We start from the raw sequence: 14,955 nt of genomic DNA, 5'->3' as shown, positions 1-14,955 counted from the left end.
TTCCATAAACATGGTTTTAACAGTGAGTCCGTAAGTGACTGTAGAGGCCAATTTTGGATCCACACATCCTTCCGCAGTGGGGACATAGAGTTGATCACAGTGAGGGTTTCCCAAGTGTGCCTTCCTCTTAGCATGTTTCTTGCGTCCTGAGTTCGAATGTCTTCAAAACCCATTACACCTTTGGTAAAGAGGCTGTTCTCCAATTGGAGCGCTCGCAGGCCAGTGTTTCCCAATTGTTGGTGTTTATACCACTTTTTTTTTTAAAGATTTGCCTTGTGAGAGTCTTTAAACCTCTTTTGTTGACCACCGGCATTGCACTTTCCATTTTAAAGTTTGGAATAGAGTAGTTGCTTTGGAAGACGATAACCAGGCATCCGAACATGACCAGTCCAACAAAGTTGATGTTGAAGAATCACTGCTTTGACACTGATTATCTTTGCTTCTTCCAGTACACTGGCATTAGTTCACCTGTCTTCCCAAGTGATGTGTAAAAATTTTCAGAGACACCATTGATGGAATCTTTCGAGGAGTTGGAAATGATGTTTATAAGTGGTCCAGGTTTCACAAGCATACTGAAATCTACTCAGAATCCTGTAGTGATTTCATGCTCTTTATTGCAGCTTTTAAAACAGTGATGGAATTGGCCCCCCAACCTCAGGCTTTTATATACATTATTTACACAATGAGTCCCGTCTGATTGGCTGATTCTGCTTCCCTCCCTGGAGCCTGACTGGTCTTTTCCTGTAGGCCAGTCAGTTGTTGCATTCTACGATCCTACCAGCCTCATAGGCTGATTAGCTTCCTCCTGAAGCCTAATTGATCTTTTCCTGCAAGCCAATCAGTTGTTGCATTCTAGGATCCTACTTGCCTATTGTTCTAGGATCCAAAGTTAGTACATAACACATACAGTAAAGTTGGTAGTACAATAGTTTTGTAAACAAGCATTTTGGTTTCCCTGCGAATGTCCCAGTTCTCAAACACTCTGCACTTCAACTGGGAGAAAGCTGCACTCGTGGAGTTCAAGCGATGCTGGATTTCGGCATTGATGTCAGCCCTTGTGGAAAGATAACTGCCCAGGTAGGAGAAGTGATTGACATTTTCCTTTGTTACATCACTGAGTTGGATTTGTGGCACTGCAAAAGGGTTGTTTTGTGAGAAGGAGAAGAATTGCAGCGCTGACGATGGCTGACACTGTCAGTTTACCAGTAACGGCTGGTACAGTGGTACCTCAGGTTAAGTACTTAATTCGTTCCGGAGGTCCATTCTTAACCTGAAACTGTTCTTAACCTGAAGTACCACTTTAGCTAATGGGGCCTCCTGCTGCTGCCGCGCCGCCGGAGCACGATTTCTGTTCTCATCCTGAAGCAAAGTTCTTAACCTGAAGCAATATTTCTGGGTTAGCGGAGTCTGAAACCTGAAGTGTATGTAACCTCAAGCGTATGTAACCCGAGGTACCACTGTATGGGCCTGGTAGGGGAGAATCCAGGGAGCCCACCACTCGGGGGAACCAGAGCCAATGGCAGACAGAGCCAACTGAGCCTAGTCTTATTTTATTCATTTCATACAATTTATATACCGCTTAACTGCGGTGGGGAAACTCAAAGCTGTTTACGAAAAGGATAAAACCATAACACGATCACTAAAATTTTTTTACAACCAGAATAGACAGGACTAAAGCCATCTGCCATGGATGCTTCAATTGAGATTCCTGCATTGCAGGGGGTTGGACTAGATGACCCTGGTGGGTCCCTCCCAACTCTACAATTCTATGATTCTAAAACAAATTAAATCTCATGCAACTGAAAGCTATTCTCATTTTTTGAACCTTTCTGCCCAGTATGCTTTAAGCAACAGTTTAACAGCTCTAGTCTGTGTGATGTTTTGCCTTAATTCCAGTACGTTTTCTCATTTGTGAGTTGTTGATACTATTATTTTTTCACTGTTATTCGGCCATTTCTGAACATAAACTTAAACCGCCCTTTTTCATTCTGAAAACTGCCCTGTGATCTTTGGATGAAGGGTGGTATAATAATAATAATAATAATAATAATAATAATAATAATAATAATAGCGATATACATGGTTTGCCCCCTCCTCATTTAATCCCCATAACAGCTTTGTGAGGTAGGTTATGCTGAAAGGCAGAGACTGGCCCAAAGTCACCCAATAATTGGGGATTTGAACCCCCCAGCCTCCCAGATACTCGAACCACCACTCCGCACTGTCTCTTTCTACAAACAAACTTTCTTTCTACAAACTTTCTAGGTAGGCTTGTCTAAGTGGGAACACCTTCAGCAGACGCCAGAAAGAACACAGCAAAGACACCTGTTTAATATCAAGAGGCAGGGAGTTCCAAAGTCTCGGCGACGCCATGCTAAATGATTTGATTTCTTAATTATTATTATTTTAACAGCTGTATGGCGGGTAGCCTGTGGCAGCTGTAAAAGTGCCGATTCCGCCGATTGAAGTGTTCACGCGGGCACCTATGGGGCAAGGGCATCTTAATCCCACCCTCTTCACCGCTGGGCAACCAAGCCTGGCAAGCTGTCAAACAGGGCCTACACCAGGGGTCAGCAAACATTTTCAGCAGATCCCTCAGATTTTGTGGGGGCCGGACTATATTTTTTGGGGGGAGGTGATGAACGGATTCCTATGCCCCACAAATAGCCCACAGATGCATTTTAAATAAAATAATAATGATGATGATGATGATGATAATAATAATAATAATAATAATAATAATAATAATAATAATAATAATATAATAATAATAATAATAATAATAATAATAATAATAATAATAATATAATTTATACCCCACACATCTGGCTGGGCTTCCCCAGCCACTCTGGGCAGCTTCCCAAAAAATATTAAAATACTGTAATACATCAAGCATTAAAAGCTTCCCTAAACAGGGCTGCCTTCAGATGTCTTCTAAAAGTCTGGTAGTTGTTGTTCTCTTTGACATATGGTGGGAGGGCGTTCCACAGAGCGGGCGCCACCACCGAGAAGGCCCTCTGCCTGGTTCCCTGTAACTTGGCTTCTCGCAGTGAGGCCCTCGGTGCTGGACCTCAGTGTCCGGGTAGAACGATGGGGGTGGAGGCGCTCCTTCAGATATAATGGATCGAGGCCGTTTAGGGCTTTAAAAGGGCACATTCTACTCATGTAAAAACATGCTGATTCCTGGACCGTCCGCGGGCTGGATTTAGAAGGCGATTGGGCCAGATCCGGGCCCCGGGCCTTAGTTTGCCTACCCATGGCCTACACCCTCTGGACTGGTTCCTTGTCAGGAAGAAGACTGGCAGGTGAGGTGCGGTGGAGGGCAGGCTGCGATTGGTGGGGCACTGTCCCTGTCTCCCCATGGCCATCCTCCACTGCAGGTAAACCCACTGGGGCCCCCAAGACAGGGGCCCCCTCAAACCTGGAGTCAACCCTGAGGAGGCAGGCATAGGGTGATAGCAAAAAGAAGCCATGGGGCGTCAGGATGTGAAGGGAACACTGCACTCATTTTCCGCCAGTAAATTTCCTGAGATGAATAAGCCTTCAATTAGCAATTTCCTGCAATTAGCCGCTCCTTCCTGCACACTTGCCACCCCAGTTATTCCACCGGCCATTCTTCTCCAGTCGACATGAGGAAGAAGCCGTCCATCAACTTGATTCACTTGATCCATGTTGAACTTGCAGGTGCAATTGCAGGCAACGTCAATTGCCCCATGAGCTTCACTTTCGCTGCCAAAAGGGAGAAGGAAAGGCCCTTTTGAAGACGTTTTCTTTTCACGAGCGAGAGAGCGAAGCAAAGTAGGCAGTAACTATGTTACCCACCCCAAACCCTGCTCCCCCATGCGTATAAAACGTACACATTTCAAATTGTTGCAGATATAGTGTATCCCTTCCTTTTATTGAGACTGGAGCGCATGATGTGTTGTTTTATCGTTTTTAAGATCATGAGGATGTTTGGAATATATGCAGCGGCAAATAAATTATTTTTAAATGTAAGACAAACAAACAAGGAACATTATGGTTTGTGCACCACCATTACGTTGGACAGGAATGTCCTAATACTGTGTTCCATAGTATATGGAACATAGTATATGACAAGCTTAAAAAAATGTTTAAGTATAACTTTATAAAAAATACAGAAGCTTTTCTACTAGGGATAACGGATGCAGGTATAGCAAGAGAAGATCAGAAAATATTCCTCTATGCCACAGGAAAGGCAAGGATCCTAATTGCTAAAAACAGGAAAAAAGAAATTGTGCCAACAAAAAAGGAATGGCAAGACAAACTGTTAGAGTATATTGAACTGGCTAGATTAACAGAGGCAATTAGAGATCACAATAGACAAGAATTTCAAAAAGCATGGGGAAAATGCAGAGAATACTTCACAAAACAGTGCCCTAAAATTCATACTTGGACTTGTTTCGATTAATGTCTGCAGGAGACTTTGTGGATATTTAAGCTTATAAGAAGTAAATAATGAGGCCAGATACAGGATAAAGGAAGTCTTTTATTTGGTTGTTTGTAATGTTGTATGTTATGCTTATTGTTTATGTTCGTGTTTAATGAGGGTGCATTTCTGTATTGGGGGGTGGGGTGGGGTTATGTTATGTTGTAAATAAAATTTCCAATAAAAAAAGAGGAATGTCCTAATGCATAGGGAGATGGATAATTAAGATGATCATTAAAATAATAATAATAATAATAATAATAATAATAATAATAATAATAATAATAATAATATCATCTATACCCTGCCCATCTGGCTGGGTTTCCCCAGCCACTCTGGGCAGCTTCCAACAAAGTATTAAAATACAATAGTTCTTCAGATATTAAAAGCTTCCTTAAACAGATGTCTTCAGATGTCTCCTAAAAGTCTGGTAGTTGTTTTTTCCTTTGGTGGGAGGGTGTTCCACAGGGCAGGCGCCACTACCGAGAAGGCCCTCTGCCATTAAAGTCAAAGATCTGCAATCCCCGAGTGCTTGCAGAGCAGGTCTAAGCAGGTTTCCCCCCCAGAAGTTAGGCCCACTGTGTTCAGCCATGCTTGTCTTTTTTTATGCTTGTTCTTTTTTCTATTATTTTCATTAAATTTTCTGTTTTACATGTTATAATGGTTGCTCCACTGAATTGAAATTTCAGCCTTCACGACATAGGAAAACGGCCAAGTGAACAGCTATTTTCATGGAGGAGGGTCAAGATATTAACTGATATGCATGAAATTTCAGATATAGCTATATAATCCCTAGTATAGTAAGATAAGACTTTTGGAGAAGGCATTTAAAAAAACACGTTTTTTATGACCCTCACTACTATACACTCTTACTTGAGAGCAAGACCCGTCAAATTCAACAGAGATTACTTCTGGACTGCTTATAAATTGTAGGCTTCTTATATTTAACACTGTTTATACTTGCTCTGTATTTTAAAATGAATTCAACATCATATACTCCAGTAGCCAAAGCTGACTTCTGGCCCCTATACAAATTATCAGAATTAAGCAGACCTTGCACGTCTTTGTTTGCACCAAATAATTTATTCTGCTTTTCGGCGGGAGATTAAGAAGTTGTGCAGGGCAGTACACGAACTGAAACGCCGTCCTCTTTTGAAATCTGCAGTTCTCCAGATTTTACAGCATAGTTCTCCGCTCAAACAATGCGTACAAAAAAATACTAGGATAAAGGGTGTGTTTACATCAGTGAAAACAGCATGCAAAACACTTCATATCAGAGGAGATTGCTGTGCAAGTGTGTGTATGTTAGCAAGGTTGCACACAAAATTGTGTGTATCAGAAGAGCCTCGCACTAAAATGCTGGTGAGTTTTCACAAGGACTTGCCTGGTCTTTGTGTCGAAAAGAACTAGAGTCAGCAGGATTATATACAGTGGTGAGTTGCTGTTGTTTTATCAGAGTGCTGGAGACAAAGCGTGCCTGGAAGCACTGTCAAACGGACAGTGCGTTCTGATTTCCTCTGTGCTCCGAAAGGAAATGATTAGTGGAGAAGTCTGGTAGAAAACAGAAATCCAGAATGGAAATCCAAACAAAATTAGCAGCTGCTTTTGTGCTGCTTCACAAAACACATACACTTTCCTAGGTACTACGGTTACAGTAAAGTAAAGGTAAAGGGACCCCTGACCATTAGGTCCAGTCGTGACCGACTCTGGGGTTGCGGTGCTCATCTCGCTTTATTGGCCGAGGGAGCCGGCGTACAGCTTCCGGGTCATGTGGCCAGCATGACTAAGCCGCTTCTGGCGAACCAGAGCAGCGCACGGAAACGCCGTTTACCTTCCCGCTGGAGCGGTACCTATTTATCTACTTGCACTTTGACGTGCTTTCGAACTGCTAGGTGGGCAGGAGCTGGGACCGAGCAACGGGAGCTCACCCCGTCGTGGGGATTTGAACCGCCGACCTTCTGATCAGCAAGTCCTAGGCTCTGTGGTTTAACCCACAGCGCCACCCGTGTCCCTTACGGTTACAGTACCAGCTTACAAATTTCAGAGGCTCACATGCTGCTCATGGTAGGGCCTCGGACAGGGTTGATATTGAAGCAGAATCTTTCCTATCATGAGAAAACATGGCTTTTCCTTGGAAGAAATCTCAGCGACGGCAAAACTCCATTGGGTCTTAATGTTGCCAGACCCGAAAAAGGAGGCTCCTTTTATCACATGTGGTGGACATGCAAGGTGGTAAAAGCATTCTGGGAAATGATATATAATGAACTGAAAAAAATGTTTAAAATAACTTTTTCAAAAAAACCCCAGAAGCCTTTCTTTTAGGAATTTTAGGTGCCAAAATCCCAAGGGAGCAGAAAGGACTATTTATGTATGTGACTACAGCAGCACGGATGTTATTAGCCCAGAGATGGAAAGAAGATAAAGTCCCTGCCAGAGAAGAATGGCAGATTAAGTTGATGGATTGTGCCAAAATGGCAAAAATGACCGGAAGGTTCAGAAATCAGGAAGACCAAAACTTTAATAAGGAATGGGGGAAATTTATAATTTATCTTAAAAACCATTGTAAACAGTGAAAATCGTTAGTGGGGTTGGAATAAGACTTGTAGTTTAACAATGAACTTTGGACATAACGGAGATATAGAAATTTGGATTATTATAAAAGATGCAGAAGGAAAGGATTAACAATAAGACCTACACAGGAGTGGGAGGAAGTCCAGGAGATTCTTTGGAATCTCGCTTTTATATATTATGTTGTTATGTGAAAGCAAATTTTAATCTGGAAAATCAAATTTAAAAAATTATTTTTAAAAATGTTGCCAGATCCACTTGTGTTATCAGACTTTTGGAGCTTTTGGTTCGGGGGGCGGTTATTGGGTCATTCTTGTTTTTATTTCTATTCTTTTTTTCATAACATTTTACTAATTTCCCAACAATAACAACAACAAAACAAACAACAATAAAGATAACGATAACGATGAAAACAAAAACAACAAAACCCCCTATTCCCTTCCTTGGTTCCACTGTATATCAATGTCCATTATAAAGTTTTAACCACATGAATTACTTATTGTCCGTTCATAATAAAATTACAAGTATTCTTAAAACCCTGCCGATGTATTAACCTGTGTACATTGCTTCTGTATATATGCAATAAAGTCCTTCCATTCTTCCTTAAATTCATTGCCGTCTCTTCCTCTTAATTTGATTGTCAATTTTGCCATTTCAGCATATTCCGTTAATTTAACTTGCCAATCTTCTTTAGCTGGGACACTTTCTTCTTTCCAGTGTTGTGCTAATAATGTTCGTGCAGTCGTGGTTGTGTACATAAACAAGTTCTTTTGTGATCTTGGTAAATCCATGCCTGTAATACCTAATAGGAAAGCTTCAGGGTTTTTGGCAAAGGTTCTTTTAAACATCTTCATTTCATTATTAACAATTTTGCAATCCCACCACATATGAAAAAATGTACCTTCTATTGTTTGTTTTTATTTCTATTCCAATTATGTACTTTTGCACATAGCTATATACACAAAAAAGTTGTGACCATCCAGAAAAAGCTAAAGATTTCAGCGGAGAACATTCTTCTGAACTATATACCCATTGTATGGAAATTAACAGTGGGACAACGAAAATGGATTCTACATGCTCTTGTGGTAGTCAAGGGATTGATATTGATTAACTAGAAGGGGGGGGGGGGGAATTACCCCCTTCAATAAATGGATCGACAACAACACTTGCAACTTGTGAAGACTGCTTACTCACTTATCCAGCCTTTGGATAAATATGACAATATTTGGAATGAGTTTATACAAAATGTAGCAGGTTATTAATATTTGCATGTGTGTTAGGATAATAATACCAAATTTATAAAACAATGTATGGGCTAGGGTATTTTTCATATATTGTATATACTCATACAGTGGTGCCTCACTTTTCGAACATTTCCACTGATGAACATTTCGGTTTTCGAACGCCGCAGACCCGGAAAGAAATGCTTTGGTTTTCAAACGCGCCTCGGAAGTCAAACATGAAGCGCTGCTTCCATATTGAGCCTTCCGTATTGAGGCTTCCATACTGAGATTTTGGTTTTCGAATGTTTCAGAAATCGAACAGTCTTCCGGAACGGCTTACATTTGGAAACTGAGGTACCACTGTATATTGTTGAGGTGTTTTTTTTTTGTACACATTTTTGTGCCTTTTTATTTTTCTTTCCTTCTCTTTTTTCTTTTCATCGCTTTATTTCTTCATAATTCAACTTTTCCCCCCAATAAAATATTAATACAAATAAATAAATAAATAAATAAGCATTTTGTGATTTTATATTGTGATTTTATATTGTGATTTTATGTTGTGATACGCCCTGAGACCTGCGGGTATAGGGTGGTAAACAATTTTTTTAAAAAATATTTTATTAAGGGTTTTCTTGTTTTACAGTGTAAGTGTAATGCCTCGTATTTTTTTTCTTCCATGTAACATTTTTACAAATCCATTTCATTTGATGAGGCATTAGGGAGAGAAGAAAAAAGAAAGAAAAAAAGAAAGGGGGTGGGGTCGGGTAGCGGTGTTTCTATTATGCTTAATGTATGTAGAGTTTGGTGTCAGCGTGCTTGTGTTGTTCACTTGTGTTCCTTTGGTGGTGAGAGAGGTTGGGGTTGGCCTAGGGTGTGATTGTTTGTTTGTGATCTTTGTTCTCGTGTGTGAGTGAGGTGGGTGGGTGTTTTGGATCAGGTTAGCCATATTGATTTGTATGCTGTTGGGGGATTATTGTCGTTGTCCTGTTGGGCTGTGTATGTGATAAAGGGGAGCCATACCGGGGTGAAGGTGTCTTCTTCTGTTTGTCCCCGTGTCAGTTTCAGTTTATTAGTGGTGGTAAACAAATTTAAACAACAGCAACATACCTGCATAAAATAACCTGATCTCCCAGCCCAAACAACTATGCCTGCTTATTACATGCAGTGTAAAGGGTCGCCCAAGTGGTGCCCAGGAGCTCACATGTGCCCAGAGAGACCTTCCCTGGCATTTTCAGGGTCTCTTCCTATTCCGCCTGGAACCAATCTAACCAGTCGTAGCCATCAGAAGAGGTTGTGATGTCCACTTGTTTGTAAGGGATAGTGGGACTCATGACAGTTCCTCCAGCCTGCAGATGTAGCCGTAGACTCAATAAGGTCAGAAACATCCTATTATGTGATCATTTATATCCCCATTGCCTTACGTTTTATATTAGAGTAAGTTATGCATAAGCAGGAATCCCAAACTGAGCATAGAGATGAAGTCAAAAAGATGCAAAGAATAAATTAATAGAAATTAAAAGAAATAATAAATGTGTGACCTTCCATCTGAGAAGCATGTGATCAGTTCCTTTGTGCCTCCGTTGCAGAAGCTTGTGATCAGTTCAGGGAGAATTTCACCTGGGATGATAAAAGACGATGATAAAAGAAGGGAGGGATGGAAGGAAGGATGGAAGAGAAGAGAAGAGAAGAGAAGAGAAGAGAAGAGAAGAGAAGAGAAGAGAAGAAAGAAAGAAAGAAAGAAAGAAAGGGGGAGAGAGAGAAAGCGAAGGAAGGAAGGAGAGAGAGAGAGAGAGAGAGAGAGAGAGAGAGAAAGGGAAGGAAGGAAGGAAGGAAGGAAGGAAGGAAGGAAGGAAGGAAAAGTTAAGGGGAAGCAACCATGGTGGTGGTGAGGGGAAAGAGATTATTTGGGAAAGACAGAAGGAGGGAATTTCAGACATAATGACACCCTGTATGTATTTCATGACGATAATTGATAAAATCACCACAATTGAGTTTTTGGCAGGGTTAGTGAGCAGATGGGCCTCCCATTATAAAGCGCTCTCTCTCTCTCTCTCTCTCTGCCTTCCCAGCTAATTATATAGATTTCTGTCAAACTGTGACATTCTTTCGTTGGCAATCCCAGGGTTTCAGCCTTTATTCCCCCAAAGCCCTCTTGCTTGTGGGAGAGGGGAAAACAGGCTGCTATCGAAACCCATACAATGTCTCCGATTTGTCTAGCTGTTCATCCGGAAAAAACAACAGAGAAGTTCACATTCACTTCCTCGCCCTGTCATCCCCCTCTGTTGAAATCTCCAGCGGATTAAGATAGCATGGCGATGCGTGGGACTTGGAATAAACAGAGGAACAGAAGGAGTGTACTGATTCACGTGTCTCAAATTTTAGTGCCCGCAGATTACAAACAATATTGCCCAACTAGATTCTATAGGTTGTGTCTAAGGCAGGGGTCAGCAAGGGGCCGGTGCACTGTCCCTCGGACTTTGTAGGGGGCCGGACTATATTTTTTTGGGGGGGAAAGATGAACAATTTCCTATGCCCCACAAATAACCCAGAGATGCATTTTAAATACAGTCATACCTCGGGTTAAGTACTTAATTAGTTCCGGAGGTCCGTTCTTAACCTGAAACTGTTCTTAACCTGAAGACCACTTGAGCTAATGGAGCCTCCTGCTGCTGCCGCGCTGCCGGAGCACGATTTCTGTTCTCATCCTGAAGCAAAGTTCTTAACCTGAGGTAATATTTCTGGGTTAGCAGAGTCTGTAACCTGAAGCGTATGTAACCTGAAGCGTATGAAACCCAAGGTACCACTGTAAAAGGACACATTCTACTCATGAAAAAACACACTGATTCCTGGACCATCTGCGGGCTTGGTTTAGAAGGCAATTGGGCCGGATCTGGCCCCAGGGCCTTAGTTTGCTACCCAAGGTCTAAGGCACTATGTGTGTGCCTAGTTGGACAGCCACTTCTTTTTTGCTAGATCTTGATTCATGGCCAGTAGAAATTCAACAGGTGAAGCCATTCTGATTTTATCCCATCTCCAAGCTGGGGAGAAGGGGAACTGCTAAATTTTTGCCTGCTGTGAGGTTGTTATGGTCCTTTCTAGATAGAAATAAGTGGCAGCCTTCATAGGATTGATGGCCCATAGCTCTGAAGCATAGCATCGGGTTTCCCTTTTCACATGTTGTTAACCAAGTTTCATAATTTGCTTAGTGGGGTCTGTCAGACCCTCCAAGTGTCCCTAATTTCCAGGGACAGTTCTGGATTTACAGGAGCCATTCTGGTGTTTTATTTGTTCCTGGAATGTCCCGCTTTTCCCTAGGACATCCTTATTTTCATTAGAGAAATGTTGGAGCATATGGAGTTATGTGACCCTCGAGCCAAGGAGTAACTATACAACCTTTAGAGGACATCTGGAGACAGCCCTGTATATTGTAGGATTTTTAAAAAAAAAGTTTAATATTTTATTATGTTTTTATACATGTTGGAAGCTGCCTAGAGTGGCTGAGGCAACCCAGTCAGGATGAGGTATAATAATAATAATAATAATAATAATAATAATAATAATGTAAAAGGTAAAGGTAAAGGACCCCTGGATGGTTAAGTCCAGTCAAAGGTGACTATGGGGTTATGGCGCTCATCTCGCTTTCAGGCCGAGGGAGCTGGCATTTTCCACAGACAGCTTCTGGGTCATGTGGCACAACGGGACGGAAACCAGAGCACACAGAAATGCCATTTACCTTCCCGCCACAGCGGTACCTATTTATCTATTGCACTGGTGTGCTTTCAAACTGCTAGGTTGGCTGAAGCTGGGACAGAGCATCCCCGTCCCAGGGATTTGAACTGCCGCCCTTCTGATCAGCAAGCCCAACACTTAAAAAAAATATTGAAATATACATTTATTAAGAAACCAGAAGCCTTTCTACTTGGAATAATAGGTTTGGAATTGCCCAAGAAAGATGTCAGGTTGTTTTTGTATGCCACAACTGCAGCTAGAATTTTGTTGGCCAAAAATTGGAAATTACAAGATGGAGGAATGGCAGATGAAGATGATGGACTTTGGGGAGCTAGCCGACCTGACTGGAAGAGTCCGCGACCAGAAGGAAGAGGAGTATCAAGAGGAATGGAAGAAATTTAAAGATTATTTAGCTAAATATGCTAAGATAACTTAAATAGAAATATTTGTGAGTAACAGATAGGCCTAGGATTTAACTATGTGAAATTGTATAATATTATGGTAGAAGTTAAAATGAAATGAAAAGAAAGAAAGATGTTAATTGAACAAGTAAATCTTATATGAAAATAGTGTTGGGAATTGATATTATAATGTTTTTTCTTGTTTGTTGATGTGTTTGTTATAATATTGGAAAATCAATAATTTTTTTGAAAACAACAAGAGGCTCAGTGGTTTAGATCACAGCGCCACCCATGTCCCAATAATAATAATAGAATAGGACATCCCAATTTTCATCAGAGAAATGTTGGAGGGCATGTGCCCCCCAGGCTCGGGAATTTCAAAATCTCCCAGCTGTGTAGACAGCTTGGATTTCATGCTACCGGAAATCTAGGATCAGACCAAAGCCATCCTCTTTTCTCTGGGAGAGACTGGGAGCCCAGGCTGCCTTTACTCCCTCCGTAAACAATGAAGGATCTTGACTAGAATCTTTGATCTCTGGAGTGGGATAAACAACTGGACGCTGCCTTTCCCAGCAAGTGATGAAAAGTTTGGCAAAGAGCCCCTTTAAACGTCATTTTGTTGGAGCCCTGGTTTTCCTCCCGTCCGCTACCAGTTGTCAGGAAATATAACTCTCATCTTCAGCTGCCCAAGGACGGGGGTCTCCTGAGACCTCTCTTCCAGTACATGGCCCACATTGTGCATATGCCACTTCCCGGTCTAGAAGTCGGATCACACTGGATCACAGAGCAAACAGGAGTGTATACACAGCTCCAAAGAAAGAAGGGACAGCGTTTCAGCCTTGAGTCATCTACAGTGGTAACTTGGTTCTCAAACGCCTTGGAACCCAAACACTGCAAACCAGTTCCGATTTGTGAACTGTTTTTGGAAGCCGAACATTCTCCGTTTTGAGTCTTATACTTCTGTTTTGAGTGCCACACTTCCATTTTGAGTGTTACGCTGAGGTTTGTCTGCTATTGCTTTTTATTTTGCATTTTTGTTTTTTCGGCTCTTTTTCGTTTTTGTGACTGTGTGGAACCCAGTTCAGCTACTGATTGATTGATTGATTGATTGATTGATTGTGTGACTGGAGTATGTTGTTTATTGCTTTCATTTTATGGATCAATGGTCTCGTTAGATAGTAAAATTCATGTTAGGTAGTAAAATTTATTGTAATTGCTTCTAGAGGTGATGCCCACCATGGTGTTTTTGGTTCTAGGAGATCCTTATATTTTGTCCATGTTTTATATAATTATTTCCTTATGACATGATTCATAAATCCCCTGTGTACTTTCCCTTTTTCATAAGCTAAATACGCATGCCAACCCTAACAATTATTAAATCCTTCTAGATCTAACAAATCACCATCTTTTAATACAATCCACTCTTTTAGCCGATTTAGACAGACACCTATGTGGAACCCAGTTCAGCTACTGATTGATTGTGTGCCTGCAGTACATTGCTTATTGCTTTCATTTTATGGATCAGTGGTCTCGTTAGATAGTAAAATTCATGTTAAATTGCTGTTTTAGGGGTTGTTTTTAAAAGCCTGGAACGGATTAATTCGTTTTGCATTACTTTCTATGGGAAAGCGCGCCTTGGTTTTGGAACGCTTTGGTTTTGGAACGGGCTTCCGGAACAGATTAAATTTGAGAACCAAGGTACCACTGTATTGCCAAAGGGGCACCAGTGCATTTGCACTCCATCACCCCCCCCTTGACCCCTTGACCCTCCCCAGAAAGCAACAACAACCCATGTACCTGGAGGATAGTGTAGCTGCTCCACCCAACCCAACGAGCCACTTCCACTGACATTTCAGCTTTACCCTTCTCCAGAAAAAGGCCCATCTTGGATTAGATCAGATTACTGCGACACCCTCTGCATGGGGCTGCCTTTAAATGCATCTAGAAACTTCAGCTGGTGCAAGAATGCAGTAGCCAGAGTCTTGTCAGAAGCTTGTTTCTATAACCCTGTCATTGCTCCATCTTCACTGGCTCCCAGATTTTTTTCTGGGTCCAGCCCAGTGTCGGTTGATTGGAGACCTGCGGTATCTGAAGCCAGACTCTTCCTCCAACTACTTTTATGTTGTTGAAGTCCCAAGTGAGGGCTTCCTGTCTGAAGTACAGTGGGTATCAATTCAGGTGAACAAACCTTTCCAGTGGTGGCCCCAGTCTCTGATCAATCACTTTGACATTTTAAAACTTGACTTCCTTCCCCCTCTTTCTGCGGTTCCTTAAATTTATTTTTAATATCTTCTGCATATCCAAATTCACTTAATTTACTCATTTATTTATCTTCTTTAAATATATAATCTTATGTAACTGCAGGTTATCACATAATACTGCCAGTGTTTTTATATGTTTACAATATTCAATATACCATTTCTACTCTTTTATAAAAAGCTTATTATCTTGATTTCTTATTCTTCTGGCAAGTTTCACCATTTCTGCATATTCCATATGTTTTTGTATCCATGGATGCCCTTACTTGATTTTAGTCAGGATGCAGGTGGCTAAACCACTGAACCTCTTGGGCTTGCCGATCAGAAGG

The sequence above is a fragment of the Podarcis filfolensis genome, assembly GCF_964270895.1.
Source record: "Podarcis filfolensis genome assembly, chromosome: 12".
NCBI classification, from domain to species: domain Eukaryota; kingdom Metazoa; phylum Chordata; class Lepidosauria; order Squamata; family Lacertidae; genus Podarcis; species Podarcis filfolensis.
This window is presented reverse-complemented; position numbering follows the sequence as displayed.